The 26,587-nt window shown below is 42.6% G+C and overlaps 1 protein-coding gene across 2 annotated transcripts in view; it reads left to right on the forward strand.

Annotated features, from left to right (window-relative positions):
- LOC140199144 (E3 ubiquitin-protein ligase Midline-1) overlaps positions 1-26,587 on the forward strand; it is a 406,538-nt gene that overhangs the window by 186,246 nt on the left and 193,705 nt on the right. Inside the window, exon 1 of one of the 2 annotated variants that reach the window (XM_072260742.1) lies at positions 25,586-25,679. The exons of the other annotated variant lie outside the window; for it this stretch is intronic. The gene's annotated coding sequence lies outside the window, so the exon portion shown is untranslated. Of the gene's footprint in view, positions 1-25,585; positions 25,680-26,587 lie in introns of those variants that run through there. 2 annotated transcript variants of the gene reach the window in all.

Raw genomic sequence — 26,587 nt, forward strand, 5'->3', positions numbered from 1 at the left:
TGTTCTTCTTGGACACTGGTAAAATTGCCACCCTTTTGGAGCAGGTGGGAAACTGCCTACAGCGGTGAGACACTGAAGGTGTCCTTGAACACTCCCACCAATTGGTTGGCACATGTTTTTAGTGCCCTACTAGGTACACATCAGGTACCAGGTGCTGCAAGGATTTGCAGAAGTGTAGTTTTATTCTCCCTTTGAAAGCATCTATAAAAGGCATTCTCATCTGGGAGTGAGGCATCATTGCCTTTCATGGTGTTAGGTTTCACCGCCTGCAAACCCCGCCAGGGCTGAGGTACTTCTGATTCCATCTCTAACCTCAAACGGAATTGTTCTTTTCACTCTTAGATAGCATTCCATAGTTTGTATTTGAACTTCTTCGTATAGTTCCAGATCACCTGTCTGAGTGCCACATATCGAACCCTAAGCAGTCTATGAATCTCCTGCTTCATTCACAGCTTTTGAATTAGTTACATCTGGTATATTCTCAAAGGCACACACTCATCCACACAGCTCTTGAGGAAGCCAATGACAACTGTGGTGTATTCATTCAGACTCGAAGATGAATCCCTGAATCCTATAAGCACTCTTCCACCTCCCTTGACCATACCTCCTTAGTGCTCACCACTGGTGCTGTGGTCTTTAGTCTCTGCCTATAACTCTGGGAGTAGTAAGTGCAGCCATATGATTGGACTTTCCAAAGTGTGGATGTGGAATGTCATGGTAAGCATTCTTGATGTTGGTATAACTATGTTGGCTCCTCTAGTTCCACTGGTGATTATGTTGGTGGTAGTTGCTCAGGGACTTCATCAAGTTAGTCTGGTTGAAATCTTCTGCAATGATAGGGAATGATCCAGCTTTTCAACAACCACAAAGTCATGTGGATTTCTCTGAACTTGCAAAGTCAGAAATGTCACAAGAACAGGGCATATATTAGGAAGCATATATAGCCCTGTTGCTCCATTACAGGGAAGATGGGACATGGGGAAATAGGCTGGGGATGGAAGGCCTGAGTGGAGTGCAACGTGACTGCCTCTAACAGGTGAGATAGATAGATAGATAGATTATATAGATAAATAGATAGATATACTTTATTAATCCCCAGGGAAATTTGGTTTCATTACAGCCGCACCAACCAAGAGTAGAGCGTAAATATAGCAATACAAAAAACCCCAACCATCAAACAACAAAATGCAAACTATGCCAGATGGAAAATAAGTCCAGGACCAGTCTATTGGCTCAGAGTGTCTGACCCTCCACCGGAGGAGCTGCACGTTCGATGGCCACAGGCAGGAATGACCTCCTGTGCCGCCAAGTGTTGTATCATGGTGGAATGTGGCCAAAGTCCAACAGTAAAAAGTTCAATATCCAGTCTGCAAACACGTTCCTCGATTGTAATATACCCCGGATTGCACCATCCGTTATTAACCAGAACAGTACACACCGAACTCCTTTACGCTTACCGTTCTCAGTGCACTTCAGGTCAGTCGGAACGGTATTACCCACCGAACTCTTCTTCTCCATAAGTCTCTGTTGTCTCGACCCGGTCCTCTTTCCTTGGCTTTGTGAAGGGAGTTAGATCAATTTTAAGCACTGAGATTGTGTATTTGTACCACTAGGGCTTTGCCTGAAGAAGCATAAACACAGACACTCACGTACTTTATCACTCGTTTAGAGTGCACTCCAAATCTCACAGGCACAGCTGGAATACATGGATGTGACCGGCATTGTGGGCCTGACACTTTTCCTGAAAGTGATGCCTCCATATTGAGAGAGCTGAAAGCATACAGTTCCATGGCAATGAGGAGTGGATTGCTCTGAGAAAAGTCAGAGATCTGTGGCACTTGTTATGTTTTGTTACTCCAAAACTAATCAATATGTTTAGTTTTCCATATTGAGGTGCGCACTTATGACATGATGACGTAATGACATATACCATTTGCATACTTTTACATATAACCTTTAATGAATTATGTGAACAACAACGAATCCTTAATATAAAAATATATTTATGGTATTACTCAAATATTCCACGCCTCAAGCTCTCATCTGTGCATCCTGCCCCTCAGTAACAATGTCTGAAATCAAGCTGTGAGCTTCCCCTAGTGCAATCCCAACATATACGTAGATGCACTTCATCACTACCACCTAAAAGTAATAAGTTTTCTTATCTAACATCACGTGATGAGCAGAAATTTTCTACAACTAAGTACCGGAAAAGTTTTCGTCGGTCCACTCCACAAATCCTAATCCCTACCCTCTGATTCCTTCCCTCTGTCTGAGATTGTCTGCTCACAATTCAATCATCAATAGAGGAGTTCTTCAATCATGTCTTTGTTACATTTGGATGACAATTGCACTGCCATCCTGGCTGGCCTTCCTTCTCCTACAGATCATGTTTTGCTGCAATGTCCAGTGTTGGACAGCCCTCCCCCACCCTGCCGCAGCCTGCTGACCTGCCTTGCTTTATGCCTGAGCTCCACTTTATCTTCTCAGCTTTGACTTCAAGTCCATAGTCTCCATCCTTCTACCCTCTGTACCCCTCCTACAGTCTTGAATCGGATTCATCAGTAAAATTGCCATCATATGAGCTGTAGCTGATGCAAATATACCATAGCAGCAAATACTGGGAGCCTACCCCGAACAAATTACATTAATCCTAAAACGTGACATCTCATTGGAGAGGAAAGGTACCAGTAATAACCTGCCTTTCCGACTGCGTTGTATCGTCATTTACCATGTAATTTTGCCAAGACGCACCTATCATCTGGGAACCTAGTGTAACCGGGTGACCGTCGGATCTTATTCAGTATCGTTAAAAATGTACTTAGCCATCCATCCAGGTAATGCTAGAATAGTTGTCTGTGCCTTTAAGAGAGACGGTGAAGTCATAATGCACGCGCAGGATAGTGGGGAGAACATTTTGCTTTCTGCTGAAGACATGGTAGGGCATTGGAATTGGGTTCCTCCCAGAGTGTGCTGGGCATGGTGAGGAAAGATTTTCACAAGTAAAAGCATCGACGCTGGATTGCGTGGCTTATGCAAAGTTCCTCACCATCCAAGTAGGATTGCCACTACCGTAAGAGTACCGTATTAGTTCTGGTATTTTCATACTGCATACACAATTCTGTCCATACACAAGGGTGTGGATCGAAAGTTAAACTGAGACTGTAACGGTAAGAACTGGTTGTAAATTCATTCGCTTTGTTTTGCGACCCTCTTCTGGCACTTAAACATCTAAAACAGATAAAGGAATTAAAGCCCGAAAAAGTATTTGTTGTCCTGAGTGTGTACTTTTCCCCAGGCTACACTAGATTGAAACTAGTCCTTAGCTTCATCCAGTTTTAGATTTAGAACATAAGATCATAAGATACTGGAGCAAAATTAGGCCATTTGACCCATTGAGTCTGCTCCACCATTTCATCATAACTGATCCTTTTCCCTCTCAGTCACAATCTCCTGCCTTCCCCCGTAAACCTCCATGCCCTGACTCATCAAGAATCTATCTAACACTGCCTTAAATATACCCAATAATTTTACTTCCACAGCAGCCTGTGGAAAGAATTCCACAGATTCACCACCCTCTGGCTAAAGGGATTCTTCCTCATCACAGTTCTAAATAGACGTCCCTCTACTCTGCGGCTGTGTCCTCTGGTCTTAGAGTCCCGCATCATATGAAACATCCTCTCCACATCCACTCAATTAAGGTCTTTCAACAAATAATAGATTTCAATGAGATCCCCCCTTATTCTGTGAAATTGCAGTGAGTATTGGCCCAGAGCGATCAAACAGTTCTCATACGATATGCCTTCCAATCCGAGAATCATTATCATGAACCTCCTTTGAACCCTCTCCAAAGCCAGCACATCCTTTCTTAGATAACTGCTCACAATACTCCAAGTCAGGCCTCACTAGTGCCTTAAAAAGCCTCAACATTACATCCTTGCTTTTATATTCCAGTCCTCTTGAAATAAATTTAACATCGCATTCGCCTTCCTCACCACTGACTCAGCGTGCAAATTAATATTTAGGGAATGCAGCACAAGGACTCCCAAGTTCCTTTGCTCCTCAAGACTTTTGAATCTTCTCCCAGTTTAGAAAATAGTCTACGTTTTTATTTCTTGTATCAAAGTGCTTAACCATAACTTCCCAACACTGTATTCCATCTGCCACTTCTTTGCCCATTCTCCTAATCTGTCTAAATTCTTCTGTAGCCTCTCAGCTTTCTCAATACTACGTGCCCCATGTAATGTAAAATTAAGCAGTAAATAGATGTATTGGATGGGACATAGAGAATTAGAAATAGGCATTATCAGTGTACACATGGGTGGAGAAATACGTGCCAACCAGTAATGTAAAATGTAGTGTCTCTATAATCCTTCCTGTTGATTTAAGTAGTTGAACTTCGGGAGCAGAGTGCATAGTGGTGACACATCTATGTAGAGCATTAAGTACTATTGATTAGGATTAATTTCCCCGGTGTTGGGCTCATGGATTAGGTTCTATTTTAGGAAATTCCATCTGAATTTGTAAAATTTTTTCAGTTTAAGTAGTGTTGGGGGGAAATGGTAGAAATACTGGTGGTTTTTCATCATCGGTGATGCTTTGTTGCTTACAGTATGCTGAATATGGGGAGGCACAGTAGCCTAGTGGTTAGCACAACGACTTACAGTACCAGCGACCCAGGTTCAATTCCTGCCTCTGCCTATGAGGAGTTTGTATGTTCTCCCTGTGACCAGGTAGGTTTCTTCCAGGTGCTCCGGTTTCCTCCCACAGTCCAAAGACTGATAATTGGTCATTGTAAATTGCCCCATGATTAGGCCAGGATTAAAATAGGGGGTTGCTGGGTGGTGCGGCTCAAAGATTCAGAAGGGCCTGTTCCACACTGTGTCTCAATAAATAGATAAATAATACAAGCCCATCAAGTTTTAACAACAATGAGGTTGTAGCTGTGTCAAATATATCCAGCAATTGCAAAAAAAAAATCAAATGGCTGATGGGTTTTTTGTTCCAGTGGCTTTGATCAAAATTGCCATGTGCAAGCATAATCCTGTTGCTGTTTTAGGGACCTTGCTGTGCACAAACAGGTTGCCAGGGTTATCAACCTTAATGTTATACCTGTGTCCTCTTCAAAGATGCTTCTGTGCCTGCTGAATATTTCTGACATTTTCTGCTTTATCTTAGATTTCTGGTGTCTGCCGTATACTCCATACTGTGTACATTTGTGCTACGTTAGTGAAATTGGGTTGATCTCAGAGTGAAATTCAATTCTGATCATTCAAGACTGTTTTGTAACTCCCCCTCAGAAATGTTACTAGGCTCTTCTCAAGTTCACAGCTGCAGGCCCTCAACCGAAATAATTATTGGTGAGCCTTACACATTGCACAATAGTTACTAGCCCCTCTTCAGTGCATTCTTCCCCCCCCCAGAAGTGAAAGTAGCTGCAGTGTATTCTTTCAAACACCAGAGGGGGACCTGGGAACCCTCTGTCCAGCAAGGAATCATGTACTATGACAAGGAAATTTCAGATTGAGCAGAATTGCTTGTAGATAATCTAGTAGAATAAAATAGTAGCAGGAAGTGTGAACATGAAAATCATATCCAAAAACTCTTTTATGTTTGAAGTGAGTCATATATTAAATATAACATTGACAACTATGCAAAAGTCCCTGTAGTATAATCAATGTTGTCATGACTTTCAAGTCAATTATTTAAGCAGCAAGGTTTTGTACAGCCCACACTCCCGAAAAGAGGCCAGAACATAAATAGAAGCAGTTGGTTCCTAGCACAATGTTTGTATGTATTAGGTTTTATGGTTCATATCCATCTCCTATCTTTGAGGTAGCTGGAAGACCACATTTATACAGTTTTCATGTTAATGTACAAAGAGGCACAGTCATATCTGCCTCCTCCCCCCCCCCATTAGCTGGGGTTGGGGAGAGCATTATATGCAGGCTAAGGTTAAGAGATACTTACAACTTTGTAGTACATTTGTACATCTTAAGTACATGCAAGGAACCACTTGCACATTGAATACTGGAGGACAGCAACAATGTGAACCAGGTTATAGCAGTTATAGTCGGATATTCTGTCCCATCAAGAAGAAACATCCCCGTTGAATTAAATTATTTCTGACGTTTTCTTAGGTATAGCTATTCTAATATGACTATTTACACGTTTTTTGCATGCCCTGACCTATGCAGCCACTATGCTGTCTTTTACTACATCAAAGGTCTACGTAGTGTAAGACGTTCTTCATTTTGAGAGACTGAGGGCCGCAGGTAGTGCTACACCTCATAGTCTTGAGCACCGTATCATAAGGGAGTACTGCTTCATCAGAGGTACAAGTCAGACCGGTCTTCAGGCATTAGCATCAGAGATAACGGCCTCCTGTTTTGATTCTTCAGGTGCTCCCACCCCAACATGGGCCTGACTCACCATCCCCCACTTCCTCGCCCTAGCATTCCAACCCACCAGTCTCACTTCCAAGCCTTCAGAGCTCAGAGCCCAGAGCCCAGACTCCGAACATGCTTCATGCTCAAGAGTCTGGTCTTTTTCCAATGCCATAGCTTTACAATCCTCAAACTCTTCTCCCCACTTCATCCCCTACCACCCACTCTTACTCCTGATTAGCCCTTGCCCCTCACTCAGAAATCCATTAAAAGGCCATCAAACCATAATACCCTGCTATTTATGTCATCCCTGACTGCTCTTCCCCCTCCCCATTCAGAGACACTCCCTCACAACTTCTGCAAAGGCATAGAAGGATTAAGTCTCAAACCTAGTGAAGAGCTGGACCTTCCCTGTAAGTGGCTTGGAGGGGACCACTGCAACGTGCAGGAAGGGTTAAGTTGGTTCACATTAATAATCCAGCCAGGGGGTTACAAATGCTGTGGCAGAGGCTGTACCAATGCTATGGCTTTCCAGAGGTAATCAAAGAATCTCTTTTCAGCAGACTCAATAAAGTTCCAAAGCTCTTACATAAAGAACCATGGAAACTAAAAGGAGCTTGCAGATCTGTTGTCAGAACTGCAAGCCACAAGAATGAGGATTACCTACTAGAACTGAGTTTCTTGGACACTGTAAGAGGAATAGTGGAGAAACTACCGAACAATGTGCAAGAACTGTGGACACTGAAGGCTTCAGGTATAAAACAAAGCATCATGCCCCTATCCACCATTTTTATCTTTCTGGAATTCATCTGCCAACAAAAAATGACCGTAGTTTTCTGCTCTCACCTTCTGTAACACAACATTCAAAGAAAGGCCTCCTATTACAGTCAACAAAACTGAAATAGAAAGATCTGTGATGAACCTCGATAGACAATGTCCTGTCGATAAGAAACCTCAACCAAGCAAAATTGTGTAAAGCGATCATACATTGCACTGAGTGCAACAGTGACAAAATCAACTTCATTCCTATAATATGACCATATCTGCTCCTTCATTCAGGCTAGCAGCTTGGGCTACTGGTCCCAGCACACCCACAGCAGAGCATGACAGGGAGCCAGCTGAGCATCCATCGGACGTACTTACTTCCTCACGCACAGAGGTATGTCCAAAGCAAATCCTACTCTGACATATGTCCAGTTAACATCTACCCAAAAGGACATCATGAGCAAAAAATAAAAATGTATGTGACTTTGGATGATCAGTGCATTGTGTCATTGGTAAAATCAACATCCTTTGACTTACTCGGTATTCAAAGTTCTGTTTGCCCGTACACTCTAAAGAAATATCGAAATGAAATTGAAATATCTTTATTGTCATTGCAGAGTACAATTTGTCATGCACAAATACAGCGAAAATGAGTTTGCAACTCTCGTACTCAATGCTATAAAACAACAAATAAAATAAATAAACAATAAATAAAAGCAAGTGACCGGCCAGTACAAGCAATGTCCAGCAGTACAAAAGCACACCTCAGATGCATGACAGCCATATAACCAGGATTAAAGTAGCAATATAACCAATTTATGGATGATGCTTGATCGATTGGTTCAGAGCAATTATAGCTCTGGGGAAAAAGCTATTTTTCAGTCTGGAAGTGCAGGCATAGAAAATCTTATAACTCCTGCCAGATGGAAGAAGTTCAAACAGATGATTGCATGGGTGTGTATTGTCCTTACAGATGCTTGTAGCTTTCCTTAGGCAGCGAGAGCTGTAGGTGTCCTCCAGAGCTGGGAGCTGTGTCCCGATGATCTTCTGTGTGGTAGAGACGACCCGCTGAAGTGTTTTCCTATCAGCTGCTGTACAACTGAGATACCACACAGAGATGCAGTGTGTTAAGATGCTCTCTATGGTGCAGTGGTAAAAGGTCACCAGCATCTGTTCAGGTAGACCAGCTTTCTCCAGTGTCGTGTGGGAAAATAAGTGTTGCTGTGCTTTCTTAACTATTGTAGTGGTGTTAGTGGACCATGTAAGGTCTTCTGAGATATATATTCCCAGAAACCTGAAACTGGACACTCTCTCCACTATGTGTCCGTTAATGTAGACTGGAACATCATGTCTCCAGACATGTTCTGGAACATCAGAAGTTGCCAGAAGAAAAGCTAGTGGATTGGTCATGGAGGCATTGGGAGGAGAGGTCTTCTTACCCTTGCCAACTCTTCTTGAGTTTGACTATATTCCCAACAACAAGGATGAAATCCCAACACAGTCATTCACATCTTAAGGCTATTCTGACAAGATCACCCCTCTTTACTCTTCTGCTGAGATTCTACTTTTGCTCGGCAGAGACACTATGCATCCATATAAGGCCTGTGAACAGTGCAATGGTCAGCACACTTCACTATGCACAACGTCTGGACCTGGAATGGGTCATAATGGTGCTCATCAGCCCACGGTCAGCACATTTAAGAATAACATCCAGGAGAATAGGCTCTCAAGTTTTTTTAATTGCTGTGAAGAATCTGTATGAAAGAGAAGACTGTAGGTAAGTGAACCAAGCACCGTGATGTACTTACCCCTCTTCAACCAGGTTGATACAAGCCGGTCTCCTGTCACTGAGAAGATGGTTATAAGCTGGCAACTTCCATCGAAGATGAGGTCTTCCTTCAGATCATGAACAAAGAGTTTAGCAAAGGCAAGTCAAAAAGTTGGATATCTCCCCTTGCTTTCCACTCTCAGTGACAACTCCTACCGAACACCAGAGAGCAGGCCCTTCGTGGGCTCATGCCCCTCAGTCACACATTGAGAAGGAAACCACCAACGTGGCCACCAGCTGGACATCGAGATTCTGGAGTACCGCATGAGAGTTATGTTTTTGTAACTGTCCCACCAGCTGTAGCAACCCATGGCCTTAAGTGGACAGCTATTGAGGGAGAGGAAAAAATTTTGGACTGAAGCAGGGAGGTACATAAAAGGCATTTCTATATTGAAGATGGCTTAAATTATTTTGTAATGCAGGAAAAGCAGTTAGAGTCCTGAAAGCTGTGCAAGGCATACTTGTGCTGTGTAACATCAGATTGCATGTAATCACACCCAACAGTACTGAGGTCATGTAACATCTCCCTTCTGAGGACCTGGCCAAAGGTCTACAGAATCTTGATCTCAGACGGGACCTCCTAGGTCTAGGCCCTGGATAGGACCTTGTTACTTACAGCTTAACTTTCTAGGTTGCTGATACTGAAAGACTCTTTACACGTCATGGCATGTTATCGACTATCAATAGCCTATTTGCCCCTCTTGGATTTGCTGAACTAGTTGGTATGCAGGGACACTTCATGTTAAGAGAGTGGACACCGACACTTGCAGATGGGATGCCCACTCCTTGAGGAGAAGCATGAGCAGTAGCATCAGAGGTGTTCTTCTCTTCAGGACCTTAAAGGATTGAAAACCTTCACAATAATTCCACTGTCTACAGCTCAGAAGAAAGCAACCTGCATCTTCTGCGATGTGTCAACTAAAGCTATTGCTGCTGTTGCAATACATGAAGGTCTTAGATGCTGATGAGTACAGTAAAGTTGGATTCATCCTGGGCAGGGTAAAGCCTGCTCCCAAACCAGATCTTACAACCAACGCTTAAACTCAGGCCTGCTATTCTAGTGGTTGAGAAGGCAGAGATGATAACTGAAGAGCTGGACGCAGAACTAGAACTTATCACATATTTTACCAACAGCAAGTTTGTGCTCAATTATACTGTCTACTTAATGAGCCAAGAAGATTCTATGTTTACGTGTATAATAGGATCTAACGTATCAGCTACTCAACCCAGAGGAGTTAATGGAATCATGTTCCTACTGATATCAACATGGCTGATCATACCACAAGGGGGCTCTAAACAAATTAGCTCACTTCCTCCTCATGGTTGACTAGCCCTGCATTCCTGGCTGATCCCCAACAAAGACATAGTCTGCAGGAAACTTTCAATTTAGCCGACCCTGAGGCAGATGTAAAAATACTTCCTCAAGTCTCAACTAACCTCGCTAATTTATCACCACTCTAACTTGGCAGTGCATGCTTTGAGCGTTTTTCAAGCTGGAAAGCCAGGACAATTGCCCAGCTCTCTCATAATACTCATTCCTTCACAGGAGTAGCTAAAGACAGCCTTTGCAATGATTGGCACATTTGTAAGCAACTTCTCAGTGTAGAGAAACTGAATCGAGCGAAGGTTCGAATCCTTCTTGTTGTTCAATGACAGGTTTATACAGAGGAAGTGCCATGCATCACAAAGCAGGAATCTCCCCCTAAACAAAATCCCTTTAGTAAACCCTGTCCCTTTTTTGACTCTGACGGGTACTGCAAGCTGGGAGATGAGCTGAAGACGCCCAACTTCAGTCCAAAGCTGGGCATATCAAAAACACGGCTGACTGGAGAGCTCCAAGAATGGGGGAGAAAACCCAGCCATGCAGAACTGCAGTTTTCATGCTGCTGTTGCCTCACTTCAGAGGTAATTTTCCCATCCATCGTTCCAGGCAGCCTCCGTGTCACCTCTCAGCTCATCAGACATTACCACTAGCAGCTATGTCTTCAAGGTTAGTATTTTTGAAATGAGAACGGTTAAAGATGATGTAGTAAAATTGTTTCCGAGACCAGTCTATCCTTCTTTTGCCAAAGACTTAATGAAATGATAATGTTGACTATTAGTTTCACTAGTTAAGTTTGACATCCTATGGATGCCAGGCGAGGAGTGTTCTGGCCTCTAGAGGTGCAGTTCATTTTGTATGACCTTCACTTCCTGTACGTAAGCTGCTTGTTATATCATTTCTTGTCTGGGTCAATTTTGATTTAATTTGAAGTACATGGTGGAAAGACATTCATCTCCATCCTTGAAACAGCAAAATCTTTTCACAAATTAGAGATCTCATTAAAAACCTTGAAGAAAGCTTCCGTCTTAGGTGAATTTTGGAAAGTTGTTTAACTCATTGTATAGCTGTGTAGAAGTGCACCGCGAGGGCAGTAGAGGTTGCTTCCAGCTGTGTAGAACAGCTAAAATTGGGATACATAGAATGTCAAAGAGCCATCAGACTGGAGGAGGTTATTGAAACAGAGGTATGCAAGATTCTCTGGGATCTGAATCCAGAGTAAGAATTTTAAATCTGAGAGGATGCTTTACTGGAGACATTAGATGTCAATGGCAACAGAGGTCTGCTCATCTAGTGCAAAAAGTGTCTTTGACGTGGTTGAGAAAGGTGGAATCTGGTGCCAAACAGATAATATGTAGATGAGAAATGGGGATGTTTCAATGTTTTCATTTAATATCAGAGAATATATACAATATACAACCTGAAATTCTTCCTCTCCACAGACATCCTTGAAATAGAAAAAGAACCCCCAAAGAATGAACGAGAGAAATAAAACATAAGAACTCTAAGGCCACCTGCCCTGCTGCCATGCACAAACAGCAGCCTCCCCCAACTTATCCTAACATATAGCTTCAGCATTTCCACCACCCACTATGCAAGCAAAAGCAAAACCTCCAAAGAGAGACCATGGTCTACAGTACATCAATAACTAGTTACTCATTCCAACAATTCGACATTCCTTGGGCTCTCTCTGTCTCTCAGATAGATAGCAATTACTCCTTCTACAGTGAGAGGGGAGACAAACAGTCACTGTTTCGATGTTACAGTCACAGTCTCCGGCAGCCTCTCTTGTTGTCCCAATGTACAGGCTCCCTGTGATGCTTCAATTCGCGACACCTACGAGAATTCTTGTCCACAAGGCTGTGCAAAGCTGCACCCCAAAAGTGCCTGACTTCAGTTCGCACCCAGACATATCAAAAATGCAGCCGACCGGAGAACTCCAAGAAGGGGAATCCCGCCATGCAGAACCGCAGTTTTCATGCTGTTGTAGGTCACAAACTCTGATAGAACCCCAGCCACCTTGAAAAGGAAAATAGAGACTTTAGAAAAGGAAGAATTTAACTGTTTCGCTGATGGGCTGGGAGAAGTTGCTGTTTGACACCGTCCTTAGCTCTGCCCCATGTGGATGGTGGGAGTTTAAGCACAGAGTCAGGAGGTAGTGAAGAATACTTGAAGTAATGGTCTACTCATATTGGGGCGCACCTTTAGATAGTTTTGTTGTTAACACAAAAGATACAGTTCAATGTATGTTTCAAAGTACTCTTCATGTGATAAAGAAATTAATTGAATCTGAAATCCAATTTCTAGTTGAGAGCTGTTTTCAGAGGTAGACATAGGATTGGGCTGGGGGGTAGGGTAGCAGTTGGAACAGTTAGGAGTGTGACTGTTGGAAGGCAGATGTGAGTGAAGAAGGATCCGAGAAAATGATCTAGCATTGTACTTAAAGCAACTCAAAAACTGTTATTATATCTCATACTCCTACCATTTCACAGAAGGTTGGAGCTTTTTCTCGATAAGACTGAAGCACATTTGTACATTGGCCACATGTGGATTTAATCTACAAACGTACATTTATCTTTGTTTTTTATCTCCTTGGTATCTTTTTTATGTAAGAGGGATTTTTTTAAATCTCTGGAAACAATTAGATATTTCTCTTTATGTACTGCATCCTTTGACATTCGAAATTAAATGTTTGTTCCACATTAAGTCCTGGCTCACCTTCCAAGACTCTTAAATCAGCGCATTTCAGAATTCATGCTAAGGACAGAAGAACAAATTCAAGGTAGGCAAGAGGCAAGACTCAGTGGTAGCATTCTTGTAACAAGTTTGAAGTTTATTGATTTAAATCACGTCAGAGATGGCAGAGTGAGAGAGTTTGGCTATGATTTTACCTTTTGGTTAAAGCATTGAACAACAGGCAATACTTCAGAGCAATTATTTAGATCCTTTAGTAGAAGGATTAGGGTGGCGTTGAGGTTAAAAAGCTTTCAATAAGTGGTGGGGTTACAAAACCTATTGCCTATAAAGGTGGAGGGGGCAGAAAATCTCACCTCACTGAAGTACCAGCAGGATGAGCACTTAGAAACATAACCTACTGGACCGTGGACAAAGGACTGGAAAGTAGGACTCACCTAAAATCTTTCATGGCCAGCATGGATATAATAAACTGAACAATATCCATCAGTATTTTAATGTTTTATGATTTCATAGGTCCCATTTAGTTAATGTATGTTAATGTATGGTGTTGTTTTAACAAGCAAAGGAGTTCCCTATGTTTTTCTGGCCTGTACCTAACCACCATCTGGCATTACTACCTCAGAGTGCTCTATGCTATTTACCTTTGGTACAACAATAATAGCAATTTATTGGCTATAAGCCAATTCAGATGTCCTGAAGATGTGACAGGTACTATATAAATGCAAGTTCTTTTCCTTTTGATGTATGCAAATGAAGTCAGCAGTTAAGGCAGGCCTTGACAAGTCCTGCCTCTCCACATCCTGGATGTTAAGTAACCTTTGAGGTTTGCAGTGGTTCCATATTTACAAATTATTTTCTGCGGCCGTGACACCACCCTATTTGATTCTTCCCACACACTTTCCCGAAGTTGTGGGGGACTGACTTTTCCCCCCAAAGTAAATATTGCATCTACAAGTTATAGTGCCTTCAAAAGATCAACCCTCATCGTTCATCATAGACTAAATTCACTCTCTACAGTACATAACACACTATGACTGTGTCATACACAGTACACACCATGGCCACTTTATTAGGTACCTCCAATACCTAGTATAGTTTCCACTGAATGTCTGTTTGTAGTCTTCTGCTGCTGTAACCCATCCCTTTCAAAGTTTGTAGTCTTCTGCATTCAGAGATGCTCTTCTGCTCACCACTCTCACTAACAACTATAATTTACTGTGTGTATATTTTATATACACAGTGGCCACTTTATTAAGTACACCTCTACACCTCGTCAATAATGCCAATATCCACTCAGCCAATCAATGCATAAAATCATGTAGTCATGGTCAAGAGGTCCCACTGTCATTTAGACCAAGCATCAGAATGGGGAAGAATGACTTTACCATGGAATGTGTATTGGTGCCTTGTGGCATGGTTTAATTAGTGTCTAGAATTTACAGGGAATGCGGCAAAAAAAAACATCCAGTGGGCAGCAGTTCTGTGGACAAAAATGCCTCATTAATGAGAGAGGTCAGATGAGAGTGGCCAGACTGGCTCAAGCCGACAGGAAGGTGACAGTAACTCAAATAACCAAGCAGCATCCATCATCAGGGACCTGCACCACCTAGGTCATGCTCTCTTCATGCCGCTGCCATCAGGACGAAGGTACAGGAGCCCCAGGACTCACATCACCAAGTTCAAGAATAGTTACTACCCCTCAACCATCAGGCTCTTGATTCAAAGGGATCCAACTTCACTTCAGATTATGTTTCCACAACCTATTGACACATTTTCAGGGACTCTTCATCTCATGTTCTTGACATCTATTGCTTATTTATTTATCTGTTATTATTCATTTCTTTTTGTATTTGCACAGTTTGTGTCTTTTACACACTGGTTCAACGCTCAAATTGGTGAGGTCATTCTTTGATTCTGTTATGGTTATTATTCTATCATGGATTTCTTGAGTATGCCTGCAAGAAAATGATTCTCAGGTTTGAAAATGGTGACATGTAGGTACTTTGATAACAAATTTACTTCGAACTTTGAACATTTAACTTTGTTACAACAGTGGTGTGAGGGAAAACATCTCTGAACTCACAACGTGTCGAAACTTGAAGTGGATGGGCAACAACAAAAGACCACACCAGGATCCACTCCTGTACCTAACAAAGTGGCCACCGAGTGTGCATTACATGTCTACTATATTACAAGCCCCACCTTACATCAATATCGTATTGAATTCTCTCCTTTGCACCACAAATAAATCTGAGGTTGCTCTGCCTTGGATCTTGACCCTCAGAATGCAGTGCTGGGAGGTATTTACACTGCAGCTTCTCCTGCACAGAATTGTCCCACTGAGTTTCAGAGTACCCTGGCATGTGTGCCTTTTACCTTTCCTGCACCATTAGGATGCAGGAAGCTCTCTCAATAGGATGACCAAGATTGAGCCTTGGCGGTTGATCTAAATTGAGTGAAGAGAACAATTAAATGGGAGCTGTGATTTAAATGACTCCTTTCCAGCTCCGGTCTTTTTGAGTATGTTTTAAAATGCTCTTGAATAAAGGCTCCTGAACCAAGCCACTAAATCCTCTTTAAATATGCAAATCAGATTCTGACGATGCATACTCGGTCTCTAGAACTATCGCTTGATTGGAGGTCTGGGGTGAGATCATGAGACATGAGACTAGAACTAGGCCATTCAGTCTACCAAGTCTACTCCGCTATTCAATCATGGCTGATTCATTTCCCCTTCAACACCATTATTCTGTCTTCTACCTGCGACCTTTGATGTTCTTACGGGTCAAGAACGTTTTAACCAGTGCTTTAAATATACCCAAGTCTTGGTCTCTATAGCTGCCTGTGGCTAAGATTTCCACAGATTCATCACCCTCTGTATAAAGAAATTCCTCCTCATCTCTGTTCTAGAGGGAGGTCCTTCTATTCTAAGGCTTTGCCCTCTGGTCCTAGACTCTACCACTATTAGAAACATCCTCTCCACATTCACTCTGCCTCAGCATTTCAATATTCAGTAGGTTTCAATGAGATACCCCTCATTCTTCTAAACTCCAGCAATTGCAGACCCAGAGCCATCAAATGCTCCTCATATGTTAACTTTTTTCATTCCAAGATTATTCTCATGAACCTCCTCTGGACCCACTCCAAAGCCAACACATCCTTTCTAGATAGGGGCCCAAAACTGCTCACAATATTCCAAATGTGGTCTGAGCAATGCCTTATAAAGCCTCAGCATTACATCCTTGTTTTTATATTCCAGTCCTCTTGAAGTGAATACTAGCATTGCATTTGCTTTCCGTTCTACTGACTCAATCTGCAAGTTAACCTTTAGGAAATCCTGCACTAGCATTCCCAATTCCTTTTGCATCTCAATTTCTGAATTTACTCCCCATTTAGAAAACAGTCTATGCTTTCACTCCTTCTATCAAAGTGCATGGTCATGCACTTCCCTACACTGCAATCCACCTGCCACTTCTTTGCCCATTCTCCTAATCTGTCCAAGTCCTTCTGCAGACTCCCTGCTTCCTCTGCATTACCTGTCTCTCCAATTATCTTTGTTGACTCCCATTGGGTGATACCCTGCCAGGAACACAACTGAGAGCCAGTAGACCCTGTGGTGTGAAGACAATGCCTACAATAAATTTGTTTCCTTTCTTGCCTTTGGTCCTGCCAGGCAGGGGAGGGATAATGAACTCAGGCCTCAGAGGCCAGTGTCGGGCATTTTCATGCCTTACAAGGCCCGGAACAAAAGACTGTGTGGCGTGCCATTCCTCACAAAGACTTAGAACAATATGTGGTTAAGTGCCTTGCTCAAGGACACAACACGCTGCCTCAGCTGAGGCTCGAACTGGTGACCTTCGGATCACTAGATGAATGCCTTAACCACTTGGCCACGTGCTCCCAGGCAACCGTCACCAATACTACAGACCTTTGGGTTTCAGGTGCTGTTCTCTTGGCATCCCTTTTGACAGTTGTTTTCCATTTGACTGCTTGGCGCTTTGGTGTGGAATTCAGCAGAAGACTTGATAAAATGTCACCTTGACTGTAAGAATTAAGTGATGATTCTGTGGGAATCTGGAGACAAGACAGCTGCTTTGGCCTTCCTACGTGTTCTTCACTTCCCCAGTACTTATTAGGTGTTTCATTAAATACTAATTCCACTCAGTAGTTTATGAAGTACAGTACTTAGTAAGTACAGGAATTCCAACCCTGCTTGTATATTTATCTAGAGACTTGAAACAACTTTGCCTCCACACACCTACCGATAATCACCCTGCATGCCCATCTTTATAATGCCTCCACCACCACCTCATTTCTTCATACTGGATGTGTAGACAGAAATGTCACCCAAAAAGATGATCACTAATTTGTCAGTCAAGCAACCTGAAATCTCATGCCCAAGACACTGTATAACTAACATACAACTGGGTTCAGAAAGTATGCAAGCCGTATTATGTATTGACTTTTCTTACTCGCTGATACATGCTTTTCATTCACTCTCTGGGGGATCATTGTGTCACACAACATAGAAACAGGCCCCCTGCCTGGTCCATAGCTTTCCATGCCTTGGCAGTTCATGTGATTGTCTAGAATCTTCTTAAATGCTGTAAATATCTGCCTGCACCTCCCAGTCAGTTGTTGTATAGTGTCCTTTCCTCACTGTCCTTGAGAGGGCGATGGTGAGCTACTGTACTGAACCCAGGCAGTCTTTCTGGTGAAGTTACTCCCATCATGCCACTGGGTAGGGGGGATAATAAAAGGCTGATAGTATATTTTTGGGTAACAATAGTGTGTGACTTGAGGAGAAAATTTAGTACTAACATTTAGTATGGGTATCCCCATACACTTTTTGTCTCTGTCCTTCTGGGAGATGGATGTTGTAAGTTTGGGGTGTATGATTGGTGCAGTCTGGGTAAGCAACTGCATTGCATTTTGTGGAAGTTGCACACTGCCGCCCTTGTGCACTGGTGGTGGAGGGAGCAAATGTTTAGCATGGTGGATGAGCTGCACGTCATAAGAGTAGTAATGTCTTGCCTGACAAACAAGCTAGAACAAGATGCTGTAGTTAATATTTGGGAAATTACCTTTTGCTTTCTGTAGAAGCCAGAGTAATTCTGGTGAATCAGCAGTTCTACTCTGATGGAGAAGGCAGGACTCCTGCTTATGATGGAGACTTTGATGATCAGCACCTTCTCCCTTATCAGAGACAACGTTTTACTGGGGGCCCTGGAGATAGAGCCACCCCAGGAATTATATACCTTGATGTATCCTATGGGAGCAGATTTGTTTGCATAGAGGCTGAGTAGTTGAGAAAGAAATACGAGGCTCTATAACACCACCATGGGCAGTACAAAGTAATTTCAACATGACATTAGATTAGATTGGATTCAACTTTATTGTCATTGTGCCAAGTACAGATACCAAGCCAATGAAATGTAGTTAGGCTCTAACCAGAAATGCAAAGAATAGTGTTATTTACAAAATAACTGCGAATAGAAGGTAAGTGCTACAGCACACAAATGTAAAAGTACTGAGACAGTACAATATGGGTGCAATACTGCTTAGCGCTGTGATGTGAGGTTCAGCAGGGTCACAGCCTCAGGGAAGAAGCTGTTCCTGTGCCTGCTGGTGCGGGAGCGGAGACTCCTGCAGCACCTACCAGATGGGAGGAGAGTAAGAAGTCCATGGTTAGGGTGAGATGCAGTCTTGATAATGCTTTTCAGCCTGCCCAGGCAGCATTTACGATGTTCTCAATGGTGGGCAATTGGGTGCCGATAATCTGCTGGGCAGTTTTCACCACCCGCTGGAGTGCTTTGCGGTCCGATACGGGACAATTGCCATACCACACTGAGATGCAGTTGGTGAGTATGCTCTCAATGGAACAGCGGTAAAAGTCCATCAGTATCCTGGGACAGAGGTGAGCCTTCTTCATGCTGTTGCGCCTTTTTGATCGGGATGGAGGAGTTCAGGGACCAGGTGAGATCCTCGGAAATGTGGACACCAAGGAATTTGAAGCTTGATACACGCTCCACTACAGCTCCGTTGATGTAAATGGGGACGTGAGTGTGGCTCCTGGCATGCCTGAAGTCCACAATGACCTCCTTGGTCTTCTGGGTGTTAAGGGCCAGGATGTTGTCGACACACCATGCGGCCAGTGCTGGACCTCGTCCCTGTAGGCTGTCTCATCATCCCCTCTGATCAGGTCAACCACCGTGGTGTCATCTGCGAAGTTGATTATGGAGTTAGAACCATGTGCAGGAACGCAGTCACAGGTGAAAAGGGAGTACAGAAGAGGGCTCAGCACACAGCCTTGAGGCACGCCGGTGTTCAGGGTGAGAGTAGAGGAGGAGAGGTTGTCCAACTTAACTGATTGGGGTCTGTTAGTCAGAAAGTTCAAGGTTCAACTGCAGAGGGATGAGCTGATAGCAAGCTGGCAAAGTTTGGTGATCAGCTTGGAGGGGATCACAGTATTGAATGCTGAACTAAAGTCAATGAGCAGCATTCTGACGTAAGAATTGGGGCTGTCCAGGTGGGTCAGGGCAGAGTGAAGTGCCGTGGAGATGGCGTCCTCTGTAGACCTGTTGGTGCGATAGGCAAATTGATGGAGGTCCAGGGTAGTGGGCAGACAGGATTTCAGATGTGATAGAACCAGTCTCTCAAAGCACTTTGCAATGATGGGGGTGAGTGCAACTGGGCGGAAGTCATTCAGACCCGTGGCAGTGGAATACTTTGGCACTGGCATGATGGTGGCAATCTTGAAGCTTGTGGGAGCAACTGCCTGGGCCAGGGACAGATTAAAAATGTCCGTGAAGATCCTGGCCAACTGCCCTGCACAGACTCTGAGCACATGGCCAGGTATTCCATCCGGACCAGCTGCCTTCCGTATATTCACCCTGCTCAGGGTGACACAAACATCGGAGGTGGCAAGAGAGAGAGGCGTTCACCAGGTGCGAGATCCACTTTGAGGGTGACCTCCTTGTTCTCTCGGTCAAAGTGCGCGTAGAAGTATTTGAGCTCATCAGGGAGGGAAGCAGAGTTGGACATGTTTACATAGGCATTTTCCATTGATTGTACAAACATGGGATTTATAAATGGAAAATGTGACTCAAAGATATGACAACATGACAGTAGAAGGCGCTATTTTGTGCACAGAAAATCTGCCTCAGGGCATAAAATTGTTAAGGAAGAATAGATGTGGAGTTAAACGTAATAAAAAGTGAAACATTCCTTGCTCGTCTGAATCCCATTTGGTAACACTTTTCATGGAGTTTTTTCAATCTCTCTCAACATTTCCATTTTAAAATATTGTGCATGCATCCTTGCATAGTTTGTAGCACAGAACAACTAACGTGAATGCAAGTAGTTTAGAGATTTTAGTGGCATGCAAAAGTTTGGGCACACCTGGTCAAAATTTCTGTTACTGTGATTAGCTAAGCAAGTAAAAGATGACCTGATTTCCAAAAGGCATAAAGTTAAAGATGACACACTTCTTTAATATTTTAAGCAAGATTACTTTTTTATTTCCATATTTCACGGTTTCAAAATGACAAAAAAGGAAAAGGTCCTGAAGCAAAAGTTTGGGCACCCTGCATGGTCAGTACTTAGTAACACCCCCTTTGGCAAGTATCACAGCTTGTAAATGCTTTCTGTAGCCAGCTGAGAGTCTTTCAATTCTTGTTTGGGGGATTTTTGCCCATTCTTCCTTCAAAAGGCTTCTAGTTCTGTGAGATTCTTGGGCCGTCTTGCATGCACTGCTCTTTGGAGGTCTATCCACAGAGTTTTGATAGTGTTTAGGTCGGGGGACTGTGAGGGCCATGGCAAAACCTTCAGCTTGTGTCCCTTGAGGTAGTCCATTGTGGATTTTGAGGTGTGTTTCGGATCATTATCCTGTTGTAGAAGCCATCCTCTTTTCACTTTCAGCTTTTTTACAGACGATGTGATATTTGCTTCCAGAATTTGCTGGTATTTAATTGAATTAATTCTTCCCTCTATCAGTGAAATGTTTCCCATGCCACTGGCTGCAACACAAGCCCAAAGCATGATCGATCCACCCCCGTGCTTAACAGTTGGAGAGGGGTTCTTTTCATGAAATTCTGCACCCTTTTTTCTCCAAACATACCTTTGCTCATTGTGGTCAAAAAGTTCTATTTTAACTTCATCAGTCCACGGGACTTGTTTCCAATAAACATTAGGCTTGTTTAGATGTTCCTTTGCATACTTTTGATGCCATATTTTGTGGTGAGGACACAGGAAAGGTTCTCTTCTGATGACTGTTCTATGAAGGTCATATTTGTGCAAGTGTCACTGCACTGTAGAACAGTGCACCACCGCTCCCGAGTCTACTAAATCTGCCTGAAGGTCTTTTGCAGTCAAACAGGGGTTTTGATTTGCCTTCCTAGCAATCCTACAAGCAGTTCTCTCGGAAAGTTTTCTTGGTCTTCCAGACCTCAGCTTAACCTCCACCGTTTCTGTTAACTGCCATTTCTTAATGACATTACGAACTGAGGAAACAGCTACCTGAAAACACTTTGCTATCTTCTTATAGCCTTCTCCTGCTTTGTGGGCATCATTTGTTTTAATTTTCAGAGTGCTAGGCAGCTGCTTAGAGGAGCCCATGGCTGCTGATTGTTGGGACAAGGTATGAGGAGTCAGGGTATTTATAAAGCTTTGAAATTTGCATCACCTGGCCTTTCCTAACAATGACTGTAAACAAGCCAAAGCCCTAACAAGCTAATGAAGGTCTGAGACCTTGGTAAAAGTTATCTGAGAGCTCAAATCTCTTGGGGTGCCAAATTTTTGCATGGTGCTCCTTTCCTTTTTTTCACTCTAAAATTGTACAAAACAAAAATAATTCACTAATCTTGCTTAAAATGTTGAAAAGAATGTTTCATCTTTAACTTTATGACTTTTGGAGATCAGTTCATCTTCTACTCACTTAGCTATTCACAGTAAGATTTTGACTGGGATGCCCAAACTTTTGCATGCCACTGTATGCTTTGATAGTCCTATAAAGAGGAAAAACTAATGCTGAAACTACCTGTGAGAAGGAAAGGAGCCAAGTTCTCATTACAACAAGACAAATTTTAGAAGGGGAAAGTTAGCCACAGACCTAATATTGGAGTCCATGTGAATGAATATCAAAAAAGAAAATAAATGAGTTTGACTGCTTTAAACTACCCCCTTTTACTGATGAGTAGTTTGATATTTGAAAGTTTCAAAAACTTTGTTTCATTTATCAATACAGTGACATTGCATGCATGTAGGAATGGTATTATATGGGAATGTAAACAGAGTCTTAAGCTCTTTCCTCTATTAACTAGGATGATCTTTGGTGAATCAAGCTTGAGTTTTTCAAAAGAAAATAGCTTTGGAATCTTTCCAGAAACCAATTTAAGCAATGGTTCACTTGTCTGATGTCAGTGATTTAATCTGCAAAACAGCACTGGAATCTGAGCTCCATTAATTAATCATTCCAGAGATTCAACTGTTGACTGCACTGGGATTAAAAGGAAATTCGAAAGTCACTCCAAGTTTTGGCAGATTCTATTTCAGAATATAATACTCAGGCACAAATGCTCTCATCTGTGCCATAATAATCAATTTTAAGTGGATGTTTAATAGATAGTAGCAGCCTGCTGAGATAATTGAGTGTGAGTTTCAGAGCCACGCAACAGTTAGGCTGGGTAAGAATGATGGTATTTGTCACTGCAATACTGAAGACAATAGTGAAATTGTTGGATTTGAATAATATTCCTACACCAGCAAATTCTGCATCAGTAGATCTGTTTTCCGGTATAAGTCAGTGACAAGGGAACTGTACCTCAGCACAGTCAGCATAGTACTGTATTCCTGGCATGAATGAGTGTCCTATGGAGCACACTTCAGTTTGGATCATTGACCATGGAACTATGCCCCAGTGTACACTAATGGCGTTAATACTGTATGCTGCATGATGGAGAACTCATCACCATTTCTTGCCAGGGTATAGGCTAACACCAACTACATTAACCTGCCAAGTCTTCTTTGTCAGTCAGTGGTGTTATTATCATCACCAGCTGAGACCTCCACCACTTGGATGGACAAGGGGAACAAGCAAATAGAAATCCTACCAAGATGCACGCCACTGTGATTTAGTAATAACTGACCATTCTTTCATTGTCCCTAGCTTAATGCTCCCTGTCCTTATAGCAGTGTGAGTACGCCACATAGGCAGACCCGTGAAGTTCTGTGGCTTCTCTGACGCCCTCATGAGGCCCAGTTGCAAACCACAGGCTAATCCACAGACAGGAAAGAAGGTGGTCATTGAGGAAGGTAGGTGGGAATAACAAGAAGTGGTGTTTCAAAGATAGACTTTACTCATAACATATAAGCTGAGCAAAATATCTTATACACTTAATAATTGTTGCATTCAGGAGAGCAATAGCCACTGCTCTACACACCATCCTTACACATCGGGAGAATAAGGATGCTTATGTGAGAACGCTATTTTTGGACTACAGTTCAGCATTCAAAACCACAGTTCCATCCAGGCTCAACAAGAAGCCCAGAGACCTTGGCCTTGACCCTGCCTTGTGCAGCTGGATCCTGGACTTCCTGTCAGATCACCAGAAGGTTGTAAGAGTGGGCACCCTCACCTCCACCCCTCTGACTCTCAATACAGGAGCCCCTCAGGGGCTACGTACTGAGTCCCCTCCTTTACTCCCTGTATACTCATGACCGTATCACCACCCACAGCTCCAATCTAAAAATTAAATTTGCTAATGACACTACATTAATTGGCCTTATCTCAAGCAATAACGAGGCAGCCTACAGGGAAGAAGTCGTCTCTCTGACACAGTGGTATCAAGAAAGCAACCTCTCCCTCAGTGTTGTAAAGAAAAAGGAGCTGGTTGTGGATTACAGGAGGAATGGAGATGGGCTAACCCCTATTGACATCCATGGATCTGGAGTTGAGAGGTAAACAGCTTCAAGTTCCTCGGCATACACATCATCGAGGACCTCACGTGGTCTGTACACACCAGAACAGCGCCTCTTTCACCTCAGACAGTTGAGGAAGTTTGGTATGGGCCCCCAAATCCTAAGATTTTTCTACAGGGGCACAGTTGAGAGCATCCTGACTGGCTGCATCTCTGCCTGATATGGGAACTGTACTTTCTTCAATCGCAGGACTCTGCAGAGAGTGGTGCGGACAGCCCAGTGCATCTGTAGCTGTGAACTTTCCATGATTCAGGACATTTACAAGGACAGGTGTGTAAAAAGGGCCCGTAGGATCATTGGGGACCCAAGCCATCCCAACCACAATCTATTCCAGCTGCTACCATCCGGGAAGCGGTACCGCAGCATAAAAGCCAGGACCAACAGGCTCTGGGACAGCTTCTTCCACCAGGCCATCAGACTGATGAACTCACGCTGATTTGAGTATATTCTATGTTACATTGACTGTTCTATTTATTATAAATTATTACAAATTACTATGATTGCACATAGCACATTTAGATGGTGAAGTAACATAAGGGTTTTTGCTCCTTGTGTTTGTGAAAGATGTTAGAAATAAAGTCAATTCAATTCAAAACTGAAAAAAACACAAACGTAGCAGCATTATGTACATATCACCATGCCCCAGCAGAGTTGAAACTTGGTATGAATTTGTATTGTGAGGATTAGAGAAATTGGGGTGGAGGGGGGGTGGGGAGTGGTGGAGAAAGGAAAGTGTGCAGAAATTCCCTGTCAGCACCAATGCCATACCATTTCCCTGTTCAGGGCACGTTGTGTACTCTGGTTATCCCAAGCCACCTGAATGATGTTATTGTTACTGTAGAAAGCAACAACCATTGCCAGTATAGCAAGAAAATCAAATTGCAAGACATGATTTTGTCTTTGCATGTGATGGTATTCACTGTCTAAGGGTAGGAGTACCTTTTTTGCCAAGCTCAGCTTTCTAACACACCTAGTGACACTCCTGATGACCAAAAAGTTGTTTCTGGGTAAGTTAAAATTCCAGCCAATATTATTGGTACAGCTTCTTGTCATAAACAAAAGCTTTAGTTCTTAATGTAACTGGCAAGCAGTAAAGGATGGAAAGTTATTGAATGGTTTATTGCATATAATTTTATTTTTGAATAAAGTATATTTTGAAATAAAAAAAACTGGCAAGCAGTGCAAAGTTAAAAGGACTACTTTACAAACAAACAGCACTATCTATAGAGCACAGATTTATGACCCAGGGCTCTGGCTGACTGCTCAAGAGATGCAGTGTAAAACAATGGGATTATGTTAATTGGGCCTGCATCAAATGAGTCAATACTGGCTAAGTTATTTAGCTCAAGAAAGTTTGCAGACCAGATTGATATTGCCATTTAGCACATCAAATAATTGACCTATCAATAGTTGGGAGATTAGTGTACTCGGAGATTTGGCCTTCACAGCTTTAATTTGGGTGGTTGTGATTTCTGGAGGTTTGCCAGTAACTTTTAGACCATCTGTGTGAAAAACTATCTGAAAAACATCACATGTGTGTAGTCTCCAAAGTGCAAAAGAACAGTATAAATATAGGAGGTCAGCCAGGCTTGTTCGGAATGGTCAGGGAACAGTAAGAACAACGAAAGAAAGATGGGATGAACTAGAATTAATTCCTCTGCCTTTGATTTCTGCTGCAGCTGACCCATTCGTCTGCAACTCAATGGTATGTCTCTTTACCTTATAGGAATTGTACCTGCATTTTGGAAATTCTTTGTGTTTTGGAAATCATTTGTAATTTGAAAATCTTCTTGGAAGATAGAAAGCCTTTGTGAGTTTTAAGTATGTTTTAAGAATTGTATCTAAATATAAATATGTATCACTGAAAATAAATGAACTGTGTATAAACTACTTTGTTAGCTGGAAGTTTCTCTTCCTTAGTAGGGTGGTGGGTCCCACCACTCAAATAGTGGGTATTGGCAGCTAAACTCACTGTGGAGGATAGCCGGGGAAGTGATCTAGCCTTTGAAGAATAGGTGTCTATAGTATAAGCTACCTTTAGTGAGGATACCCGTACCTATCCATATAGGATGGGGTTTACGATTTTCATTTGCCTGAAAAGCCAACACTATCACATGCAAATCCTTGAATTGTCCCACAAATAAAATGATCCCTTCCTCTGTTGACCTGAATGATTTGACCGGTTGTTGCCAGACCAAGTTTGTTCGATGATGCTCAGTGATCACTCCCTCAGTGTAAATATTTGTTCTGTATGAACAGTATGCAAGACAACCTTTTCAAGGCACCTCAGTAAATGTGACAGTAATAAACCAATTCTAATTCCAGTCCTAAAGTGACTTGAGTTCGGGTTGTTTTTGATCAGCCGTGGCTAACTCAGGGATTTCTAGGCTTTGGTTTTCATTCAGGCTGACGCTCTACTGCGGAACCGGGAGTGTCTGGTCAAATTCATCGCCCAAAAACCCAAATACCCCTCAGGTATAAAAAAATCCTAACGAGCTACTTTGAATATAAGCAAAAGGGAGTCCTTCCTGCTAACTTTTATAACTGAGCTAACGCACATACATAAACGGATTAGCTGTCTTTAATCTCCTTGCTGTGCATAAAACTATCGTC

This window comes from Mobula birostris, chromosome 6, assembly GCF_030028105.1.
Source record: "Mobula birostris isolate sMobBir1 chromosome 6, sMobBir1.hap1, whole genome shotgun sequence".
In the NCBI taxonomy this organism is placed as follows: domain Eukaryota; kingdom Metazoa; phylum Chordata; class Chondrichthyes; order Myliobatiformes; family Myliobatidae; genus Mobula; species Mobula birostris.